Source organism: Chiroxiphia lanceolata, chromosome 3 (assembly GCF_009829145.1).
Source record: "Chiroxiphia lanceolata isolate bChiLan1 chromosome 3, bChiLan1.pri, whole genome shotgun sequence".
Taxonomy (NCBI): Eukaryota; Metazoa; Chordata; class Aves; order Passeriformes; family Pipridae; genus Chiroxiphia; species Chiroxiphia lanceolata.
The window spans coordinates 96,838,389-96,850,472 of record NC_045639.1 but is presented as its reverse complement, the minus strand read 5'-3'; the positions used below and the strand labels follow the sequence as shown (position 1 = coordinate 96,850,472).

The 12,084-nt window shown below is 38.3% G+C and overlaps 1 protein-coding gene across 2 annotated transcripts in view; it reads left to right on the top strand.

Annotated features, from left to right (window-relative positions):
* The window catches only part of SH3YL1 (SH3 and SYLF domain containing 1), a 50,500-nt gene that overhangs the window by 926 nt on the left and 37,490 nt on the right, over positions 1-12,084 (top strand). The gene's annotated exons all lie outside the window — the stretch shown is intronic.

The following is a 12,084-nucleotide window of genomic DNA, read 5'->3' as shown; positions in this document are numbered from 1 at the left end:
TTTTTTAAAGACTTGATTACCTGCTTTTCCCGTAAAAACGCAGCATTTAGGAGGTTAAATAAAAAATGCTAGATTCTCAATTTTCATGCCAGATGTGTGCCTTTCAAACAAAAACTGAAGAGCTTATATAATATTTGCTGTGGAATGGAACATACAGAACATTTTCTTTTATGCAGCTTGAAACACTGTCCTGCATACGCATTTTTTAAAATTGTTTATTAATTTTACTTCACAGTGTAAGTGATTGGTATCAGAAGCATCGTTTCTGTACCTTGCTCAGGCCCTGCAGTGCTCTGCTGTCCACAAGGCTGTCAGCAGTGCAGGGTGCTGGAGCCAGGCAGCGGCCCAGGCTCTGCTTGGTTGTCAGAGGTGGCCTTGGCAAAGGAGGCGAGGGGAGGGGGGGTAGATGAATCAGTTGTGTCATTCTCAGGTGGAGCTCTGCTATTCTGTATAACCAAGCAATGTAGAGTGCCTGCTTGCTGGCAACTGGAGTCCCAGGATCTGTTGATGTTGGAAGCAGATTCCCCAGCACTATCTTCTATGCATTTTAGGGTCTGGGAAAGTGAGGGTGTATATAAGAGCGCTTTGAAAAACCATCCCGGTATTTGTGTCTGTGTATGTTACATGTAGGTACATGCCTAGCAGTAATTTTGAGGCAAAGTATTTCATGGTTCCATGTCTTAGGGAGGGAAGTGGGGAGGATTGTTGTCTTACATTCTTCACTGAAAGGGTTGTCAAGCATTGGAACAGGCTGCCCAGGGAGGTGGTGGAATCACCATCTCTGGAGGCATTCAGGAAATGACTGGATGTGGCATTTAGTCCCATGGTCTAGTTGACAAAGTGGTGATGAGTCAGAGGTTGGACTCAATGATCTCAAAGGTCTTTTCCAACCTAAATGAGTCTGTGATTCTGTGATTTTCGTCCCTCAGTAGTGGAAGAAAGTCACAGTTTGTGCCTTCTTCAGTTAATGTCAACTTCCTGCTTTTGAAATTAACCATAGCAGAATTCACTGTTGTTCTTTGCAACAGTTTCTCTTCATTAAGAATTAATATTTCTGATGTAATGAACACTTTATATTTTCGAGGGATTTGAAATAACCATTACATTGCTCTAAAAGAGCCTTTCATGCAGGACTGCTATGAAGGATAAGCTGCATGACTTGGTGGGAGAGAAACACTATTGCGAACAAGGTAACTCAAGAGCTGAGGTAGAACTTGGACTCTTCAAACTCTTAATAAATATCAAGCCCCTGCACTTTTTACATGTTTATTCCTTTTAGTTTGAAGAAATGTTTCTTGTGTGATTAATTGTAGGAATTCATTCATTTTGGGAATTAGTAACTTCTTGGATTTGATGCACGCACATAGCGATGGGACATGTAGAAAGCGGGGAAATGTGAGAGTCAGAATGATGGTGACAACTTTACTGACAGGAGTGTCAAATATTTTCAGCAGGAAATATCTGGCATCTGTAATTTTTTAAGGTGGCTAATGTATTTTCATGTAGATTATTGTGGTAGCATACAGGGGTATTGTGTAGTGCACATCGGGGTTGTAGTCTGTTGCATTTTTGTTCTCTCTGTACCTGGTGAGAAGATAAACAAGATGTTTGTTTAGGATTTTCATCTAAAAAGAACAGCTTTGTTTTAGTTAAAGCTTTTATCTACAAAGATTAATGTACTTGTTTATCTGCTTGGATTGCCTTGAAGTGTATTCTTGGTGATTAAAATAGAGCTAGCAAGCCAAAGCTGGGATACCCTTTGGGATTTTTGCCTTACCCCGTGTCTAAATTTCACATATCATGCCGACTCTTGTATTAACATGAGAAGAGACAGGTAGAACTGACTTTGTAGCTCTGGCTTAGCTTCAGTCATGCTACTTATCATGCTTGATGGGCAGCACCCCTTTGGTGCCAGCTGTTTACAAATCAAACATGGTACAATAAGTGTATATGAAAGACTTGCTAAAAGGATTTCAGGTACTTGGTTTCCTACGGGATGGGTGGCAGGGTGGATAGTTGTGGTGACATGTTTTGAGCAAAAGTGGGCAATTTTCATAGTAAAAATTCTTGAAAGAGTTCACATGCTAGTCTCAGACAACCCCCAGGATAACTTTGCCTTTGATGCTTGTTCTAGAGCACACCACTGTCTCTATATTATTGAAAATGCTGTTTTCTGGGTATCTTTGTACAAACAGAGCAATTTCTTTCCCATGCCTCTTGTGTTTATCCTTTCTCCTGGAGCAAAGGCTTGTAGAACTGTGGACACAGGATTTTAGATATTGTAATTGCTAAAAGTTACAAGGATTTTTGAAGACTTTTAGCTAGAGGTGTTCCACTGCTCTCTCTCCTGTGCAGTTGAACAGATGTCTGTGTGCTTTTTGGAACGAATCCTCTGTGCCTCAGGCAGTTGGCGCCTGTCTTCACATGCCACTGTTTTAGAAATAAGGAGGCAGCACCTAGTTGAAACATCTTGCATATACAAAGGAAACATATTTTTCTTTAAAATGCATTGTTCAGCTTTGTCACTATCATTTTACCCTTATGTATTCCACCTCTCATCAGAAAAGGATATGAGAGGAAATTAACATTGTCCCTAATTGGAATTTTCTCCAAGCTGACTTGAGTACAAAAACTGCTGGGAACCCAACTTGTCAAATGCTTTTGATAATGCAGGTGAGACTGTTACAGGGTGGGTTTTTTTCCTTGACTTTTCTCAAGGAAATAGTTAATTCAAAGTGGGACTGAGGACTGATATCACATGAAGTCACAAAGACATAAACTTTGTGTTTGAATCAGTTAAGTCCTTTCCTCTTTGTGGAGAAAAGTAATAAAAATATGCACACAGTGAAACTGGGGCATGGGTTTTTCACATGTTGTAGGGTTATTTTAGCACTAACAAAATTGATATTCCATGTAAAAAATATTGAGCTCCCATGGTCTAGAAGTGCATACATAATTGGTAGCAAAATTTGAAAAGGCAGTTTGTAAACACTAGAGCTGACCAAAAATCTTGTATGCTTTTAGATACTATACATGACACAGCTAACAGACATAAATACTTTTATCACATTTCATACAATTTAATTTATATCAGATAGCCTGTGTAGAGGCTAAGCTTATTTTGTCTGTGTTATTTTATTTAGTTATGGCATTTCAAATAAATTTTGCTTTGCTTTCAAAAAGGTCATCAGCTAACATATCAGTTTCTATCTCTGTAAGCCCGAGTTTATAAAATACCTATGCCTAGAGGACAACAGCCTAAAAACTTAACTTGACCATGAAGAAGTTTACTCCTTTAAAAAAGTCACAGCAGAAAGCCTTAAACCGAAGTTAGGTGCTTACCCTCAGCAAGTTTGCCCATGACGCGAAGCTGAGCAGTGCCGTTGATCCAACAGAAGGACGGGATGCCATCGAGAGCGACCTGGACAAACTTCAGAAGTGGGACCATGAGAACTCAATGACGTTCAACAGGTCCAAGTGCAAGGTGCTACACCTGGATCAGGGCAATCCCAGACACAAGTACAGACTGGGAGAAGAACTCATTAAGAACAGCACTGCTAAGGAGGATTTTCAGGACTGCTGAAAGTCTTAGCACAAGACAAATGTGGACCTGTTGAAGCGAATCCGGAGGAGGGCAGGGGGCTTGGAACAGGGTGATCTTTCAAGTCCCTGCCAATGGAAACCATTCAATGATTCTATAATAAAGGCTATGATTCCTTAATAAAGGTTGCAAAGAGTTATTTGCCTTGGAGTACAGGCCAATGGTAGAGGCAGTGAAAGTGCAGGTTGGGGTGAGGCAGTTTGCTTTAGAGTCACCACAGTTATATGCTTCCAATAATACATGTTTCCTATGAGTTATTTTTACAGGTATTTTGATTTTTGTAACTCATAGTAATATATTTAAAAAAAAATCAAAACACACACACAAAAAAACCCCCTAAACCTCAAAACCACAGACTTTCAGAGGTGCGAATAAAGGAAGAAATCTGTTCATCTGCTCTCCATCTCCGTTACTTCATTTCTATGAATAAAAAGCCTTCCATGTTTGAAATGGTTTTCTCTTTCATAAAGACTTGTGATTTTTTAGGTTTTGATTTGATTTCATACTGTGTATTTGTACACCAAAATCTAAATGTAGATGGCTGAGTTTCTTGTCATTGTCTGACTTCTTAGCTGTCTTGCAATAAAGATGCAGATGCAATGTAAGTTTCCATAAAGGTTTTCAGAAGTACTAATCTTTAAAATTACATTTTTCATTTCTCCCCCCCATTACTATGATTTAAATATAAAAATATATGTAATTTTTGAAATATAAGCTTCATAAATTCAATAATAATTTCTTATTATAACCCTCTTCCTTCATTAAAAAATGCTTCGAAATACCGTAAATATCTCAGGTTTTTATATTGATAGAAATGTCTGTGAGATTCCCCTTTTTGAAATAAGGACTGTTGGGCTGCTTTCCTTTTAGAGAAGGTGCTCTCTTCTGTTATGTGTCATTCCTTTTTCATGTTTGAGTATCTTCGTGAGGTTTTTCCTGTACACAGGCTGTCATCAACAGCTAACTTTAGCAGGTTATTGCAGGTAAAACAAGGAGAAACAGACTGGTTTTAACATGGATAAGAGTGGTTTTTTTTAATTTTTGGCTTTATTTTTAAGCACTATTTCACTTCCAGTGTAGTGTTTGGACAGAATATATTTCCATCTGTCTTAGGTAAACCTTAAAATACTTCCAGCTCCTAGATTTCTGTATGCTAAAGGCTGCAGGTTTTACAGGCCTTTCTGGTCTGTTCTCCCTCCCTCACCACTACCAGCACCAGCTTAGTGTAGTGCGATCCAGTAAACAGCTTGTTATCCAGGGTGGGGAAGCAGGAAAGTGTAGTTACATTAATTCATAGTGTAAAAACCATCAAGGTTGTGAAAGCACACATTAGAGTCTTCCAGTGCAGCTCAGCTGGCATCTGCAACGCCATGAAGTGCCTGCTGTAGTACTTGTATCCTACCATAACTCCTGTGTCACTGATGCATCGCTAACTTCTCACACCAGTGTTGTTGAGGAACAGGATGAAAGTTGGTAAAACTTCAGGAATCCAAGTGATAAAAATCATGGTAGAAATACATGAGATTAGTGCAGAGCTTCACTGTACAGAGACCGTGTTTTCTACTTTTCTGGTCTGCTTCCATTGCCTTACACTGATGTATTTTCTGTTGTCTCCTGTTTCACTTGCTGTTCCAGGTGCCTATGGCAGAATTGTATAACACAGCCAAGACGTGAACTGCTGTGTCAGTAATGCTTTGTCATTCCCTTCCACTGCTTTCCTATATTCCTTTTTGCTGTACCATTAGCCCTTTCCAGCAGAACGATCAAAGTGTACATTCTGAGCCTTTCCTGTTTCTGGTCCTTAGAGTCTTGAGGAAACAGTATCTGCTTGTTGCTGTTGATTCCAAAACCAGGAGCAAGGAGCTCAGACTCTGACAGCAGTAGTCTGCTGGATTTCAACTAAAGAGTGTGGTTATTACCTTCATTTCATTACATCCTTTTCTTCCAGGTTCCTTTTCAACTTGTGTCACTATTTCCTTGAAATCCAGATGTGTTTTCTTGACATTTCATTGAACTGGCTTCTTTACTGTCTATCATTGTCTTCAGGTGTTGGAAGTAGTAAATGGAGAGGTACTGACAGAGACGTGTTTAGCATAGTCTGCTGCCTGTCATCCACTGCTCTGTATTGCATCACTTTTTCTTGGACTAGGCAAAATGCTTACAGTGCACATCTCGCAGGCTGTTTAAGGAATTCCAAGTACCAGATGAAGCCCAAGGCTGGAGCTGGCTGCCACAGTATCATGTTGTTACACATTTGTGAAACCAAAATTACATTAATCTCTTTGATCGTAATGCCAAATTGAAATCTCTTGTTTAGGCTCTTTTCCAATGCTGCAAATTCTTGTTTTTCAGGTTTCTCTTTCCCGTACGATGTTGTTCTTCAACTTTTCTTGACTATGCTAATTTTCACATTGATGAATGTTCATGATCATAATTTTGAATGTTCTCTGTTCATACAAGCTTTTTAGCATTTACGTAGCTCATGTAACAGTATTTCCAAAGCATCTATACTTCAATGTATTGTTGTGCTGTTTCTGAACTTTTTAGTGAAGTGAAAGTGAAGACTGAGTTACTGACTGAGGCTCACAGAGCTATTTGTCATTGGTTTTTTTGTTCTTTTCGTAACCAAAAAAACCCCCACAAAACCACCTTCCAGCACCAAATATTTCAGAGCTCATATGTACAGGGGCAACAAATGTATGAAGTCTGCATGCAAAGCTTTGTCTCCCCTTTGTCATCAATTCTTCGAAACTGTACTTTTGATGTTTGGGTTTTCATAATGCAACCATGCTTTATTTCATCTGTTCATATTCAGCAGAATTTTGATTATATCAGAATTAGTTATAGCTTTTAAGTAAAAAGGCTTTATTTATTCTTTATTGCACCTTGCTCAGATAATTTCACCAAATGTTCAGCCAACACGCTATTACTGTTAGTCAGAATGTAAATTAGAGGCTGACGCACTTACCTCATCAGCTTACGAATTAAGCAGTTAATCAATTTTGGTGTGATATTCCCCCATGGGGTTTGTGTTGCTGACTCACATATGCTCAATATCTTCTCCTTTCAACAACAAGCAGGAGTGCAAATGAAGCTTGCTCCCAGCTGAGCGTTCGCTGGTCACGGCATTCCAAATCCATCAGTCAGTGTATCCCCTTGATAGATATTATTGTCTTATTGCTCCTGGTTACTTCTTTCCTGAGCATTGCTTGAATACAAAGCAGACAATTATAAATGCATACTTAAAAGCTAATAGTGAAGACAGTGCTGCACGATGATTCCTTATGTTATTGACAGGGTAAAGTGAACACAGAAATTTGGCTTATGTCTAAGTATTTCATACAGTATTTTTGTTAAAAAGCAGATATGTCTATAATACCTTTCCAATAGACTTCCAGTATTAAATTAGTTTTTAAGGAACTAATTTTACAGTTCAAATCATAAGGTAAGCTTGAGGGGGAAGAGGACAATATGACAGATGAACAGAAGCTGAAACCATTTTTGATGTCACAGAAATCTCACTTACAGTTTTGTCTGTTTATACAGTGATTAAAATAAGCAGAAGCAAGAATTTACTTCTCAACCTTCACCGTAATCTTTATTTATTTTATTTCTACTGTATTTTGGGGCAGATGTCACTATTTCATAGTGCAAAGCCCCATGTAGTTTTGTTTTTTTTTTAAGTGAATAACTAATTATGCATTGTCTTTGACATATTTGTGCTATTTTCCATTTACTAGGGTTTTTTTACTAAAAAAACCCATAATTTTCTTTGCCTTTAGACAAAGGTTTATGAAATTGATTGATCTAAATTTTAATAGTAAGAGTGAGGCCTCACCTGTACTATATAGTAAACCATTAAACTTTGCCTTTTTAGTGTTGACCGTTGTTCTTATTTAATCTTGAATTCTGTCAACAAAATCTTGAGTGTGGCATAGCCCAAGACAGAGAACCAAACTTCCCCCTCTCCTCAGTGGTAAAAAATATTATATTTCTTTTGCTGTGGCTCTAACAATCCTAGCAAAATGCAAGTCCAGCCAGGCTTTATCAGGCATTGTATTATACATAATTAAGGTCAGGATGTGGACTTGTTTGAGGGTTTTTTTAAACAAGTCAAGACCCCTGTAGGCCTCCTACCAGTTCCTTAGTATCTACACAACATTATGAAAGTAAATAAAGAAACTTTAAATGAGCCACTGTGGAAAGAATCATATAGTAGCCACTTTGAGTAACTGTGTTGGTTTTCAGCATGAAAGTGTTTAATCAGTTGGCTTGTTGATCCTGCCCCTTGTTATTAAAACCTTTCTGTGCCATGCTTGCTTGCCAAATAAAGTCACTCTAATTTTCATACCTGCTACTGTCTAAATTAAAATGTGGATGTAAGTTATCTTACTTGCAACCTTTCTCTACAATGTGTAGCTTTGAGCTCTTCAGTTGGTAGCGTGTTCAACCTCTTTATTTTTTCCTTCCTTTTTTCCCCTCTCTGTATCTCTACTGTGCTTTAGAAATATCACCCATTTCTTAGCCCACTTCTGAAAGCACTGAAGTGTGCCTGCATGCAAAGTAACTGACAGAATAATGTCAAATCCACCTGCTGTGTCATAGTCCAGAAAAATAACCCTGCATTGCTTCAGTCTGTGGCAGGAAGGGAAAAAGCAAAGGACACTGGAGGAGTGAATTCCTGTAGCTACCCAGAGACTGCAGAAGCAATATTGATGTAGGAAACAAATGATACAGGGAGAAAGTGAAGTTTCTGCTGTTAGTTTAAGGATGCGAAGTTAAGCTATTCTTGTGCTTGCTGTTGTGGTGTACAGCTAGATGAGGAATCTCTCTCCATCTTCTCTGTACCGTGGTAATAAAGGTACCCCACACTGTGTGGCACCAAAAAAAACCCAAAAAAAACCCCCAAAAAAATCCACTAACAAAAAAAACCCCACCCTTTTAGAGGGATTGGAGTGGATATACCTACTTTTCAGTTTTCTTAGGTAATGCTGTTTTGCTGTCCAAAGTTTGTATTTTGGAATACAATATTTGGAATCATAGTGCAGGTAAGTCATGGTTTGTGTTGGAAGGGAAAAGGACATCTAGTCCAACTCTTCGTGCAATGGGCAGGGACATCTTCAACTAGAGCAGGTTGCCCAGAGACCCATCCAGCCTGACCTTGAATGTTTTCATGGATGGAGCATCTACCACCTCCCTGGGCAACCAGTTCATAAAAATACCATCCTTGTTGTAAAAAAAATCTTCCTGATTTTTTCCAGTATAGGAACACTAGGATAAAAATAAGCCAGGTAGGAAAATCATGAAGTCATCCTCGGTACCTTGTGAAACTTTCAAAGTAAACACTTGAAAGTCTTACTTAAACATCCTCCATCCTGACCCAAGATGCAACCGAAACCTGATTTTGAAACCAATTACGTTTCGAGAGGTGAAAGGACAGTGAAGTAGTAACCGCATTACTTTTGCTGACTCCTGAAGTTTAGCTTTGAGTTGTCTTCAGTTAACTTCTCCGTGCCCAGAGGCATGGCCACGGTGTTGTCTGGTAACCATCAAATACTTCTGAACCAATTCTGAATCGGAAAAGCGTATGAAAACTGTGAAGTGATTTTTTTTCCCCGCCACTATTCTTCCTGTTTGCAGACCTTTAGGTCTGAAAACATCTCATGTTTTCTCAATGGACTTAGCTAAGGGATTTCTCTTTAATCCGTACGAAATGAGAGCTTTTGCTTTTTTTATTTTTTTAGTAGTAGAAAGAATTAGTTGGAGATCTTTCTCCGGATTCTGAGATTAGCCAAAAAGAAGCAAAAGGGAGGAAGGAATGCATGCAAAGACAGGAAAGAAGAGTGAGAGAAAAGCACAGAAGTTTATTTTATTTCTCTAATCTAAAAGCTTGATAATGCTTGCTTTTACTCCATCGTGTTTTTTATCTTCACAATGTTTTTATCTCCCTAAAGTTTTTTTGTCTCTAATGTACACATCTTATTTTCATTGTCTTGATCACTTTGCTAGAAGTCCTGCATGGTCAGGCACATAACTGTCCATTTTACCACAGTTAGAATGAAGCATATCTTCCACTTTAATGTTATTGAAACATAAGAATAATTAAGTACCATGATATGTGTATTTTGGATAGACTGGGTAGGTGACCCTTCCCAAAATCCAGACCTCTAGACTTGCAAAGTATCTTAACTGAAAAACTACATATAGAAGTGTTCATCTGATTTTGTAACTGGACATGCTCTGTGTATTACAATGTTAATTATTAATTACAAATTATAATATGCTAAGTTTATTTTTCGTACCTTCTTGAGAAGAGTGCTGTTTCCATATGCTTTTTGGGACTGACTCAATGTATCTCCATACAAAAGCAAAAATCTTCTTATTTTTCTCTTATACTGGTAATGTTTACCCTCTGACCTTGAAAATGCAGTTGTGAAGTACAAACAACAGAAGCAATGGAAACATTTGTTCCAACTCAGCTTAATCTACCAAAATCAATTGTCTGTTCATGTTTTGTTTGGGCTACACTGGCCTCTCTACTTGCTGTGTAACCAGATTCCAGCCTGGTGAAGCCTTCAAATCACAGAAGAAATGTATGTTCAAAACTCCTGCAAGCATTCTGACAATTTTAGTGCCATAACAGTCACAGAAAATTTCACATGCCAAGAGCTTTTTCAGAAGGTCCCGAGCACGCAGAGCTTCACCTTCTCCTATCCTTTCACACTCAGGGACTTGGCTATCATCTTAATTTTCTGAGAAGGGATGATCGGGAGATAGAATTAGTATTTCTTCTCTGGTACAGCACCATGGTTTAGAGTCTGTTGCTTTCTATGCATCTACTTCCTTTTGCTCCCAGAGAGGCTGATATTTCTGGATAGCCTTGTGATGTCTGCTGTCACTTCAAACTCTCCAATGTTACACCTGCTGCATTTTTGCCAAAGCCAAATGTTGCTACAAGACTTCACAGGGAACGGTAGTCCAGAGATTCAGATGTCAAAATCTCTCTTGTTCTGGGAGTCTTCCTTCTTGCCTGAAAAACATACTAGAGGAATATTCTTCATTTTGGAAAGTGGAGGTGTACTTCCTATTCTAGTCAGTGGAGCCTGAACAGAAACTTGGCTGACTTGCTGCTTTGTGCTTCAAGTCTGAACTGAATTGCTCTCCAAGCAACATTGATTTAATCTCAAAATCTATTTAGTCCTCTTTTGGATGGGAATGTTGCCCATGAAGAGTGAAGAGATGAATGAATGTTCAGGGAACGCCAATTGAAAAACTAGGCCACTTTTGACAGAATACTTTTTCTTTATACATGGTCTTTTCTATGTTTTTATGAATTTAAGAACAGTAGAATTTTATGTAAATGCTGTCTCTAGTTTTTTTCAGAGACATGACATGAGACTAGGTATGTCTTTGGTCTGGCAATATATTCATGTGTTACCTGGGCAGTTTGCTGCTGATAAACTTGGAAATAGTGAGTATTGATATGTCCAGAGAGGAAAATAAGAATAATTGAAGTGATAGCTTTTAGGGATTTTAGTACATGTAACAATCAAGACTAACTCATATCTTTTTATCTGCACTAAGGTGTCTTTTTGGAAATCTACAGGTGAAACATACTATTCATACATAAAATTGTATTTATACTGTTGCAGAATATTAATATTTTATAATACTTGTCTCTTTTCAGTCGTTGACTAATGACAGCATATCTGGTAGATCTGAGTGGGATCAATGCACTTCCATAGAATTTATGATTTCATGGATTTGGGTGGTAAATACCAAGATTTTTTGCATCTGTTACTGTTGACTGCAGCTTTATAAAGTAAACATAATTTATCTCTAGTATGTACTTTTTCCTCATTTGAAATGTACAACGAGCTTATGTTGGATCACATTAGAAAGAAAATATTGATAATCTACTTCCACAGGAAGTAGATTTCTAAAGGAAATTTCTTGGTCTGAAACAGAATTTTATTCGCTTACAAAACATGCTGCAAGTTTAGCTCTGTAAGAAAAGTGTCCTGAAGAGATGTGAACAATTTAGAGTTCACCAGTCAATAGTTGCCAATTTGAAGGACAGCAGAGTTCATGGTAGTACAGAGAAGAGCAATTAGAGTGATCAGTGATGGAGCAACTACCTTGAGGAGAGACTAAGGCTGAGACTCCTGAAAAAGTGGAGAAGGCTGGGGGCCATGGCTATATATAAAGGCATGAAGGTAGTGGACAAGTTGAATGCATTAGGTGTTCACCAGAACCTGAGAGACTTGAGCTAGCAGGCATTAACTGTAACTAGTAAATTAATTTAAAATAGATCACATATTTTTTTAAGTAGCAGGTGGTCAACTGGTGCAGCAAGAATTCTGAAGGCAGAGTATCAATAGGTTTGAAAAGGTATTAGACAAATTCATATGCAATACGCCCATAAACAGAGACAGGAACAACTGAGGATGTATCTCCAACCCCCCTGTGGTTACCAGTGTGGA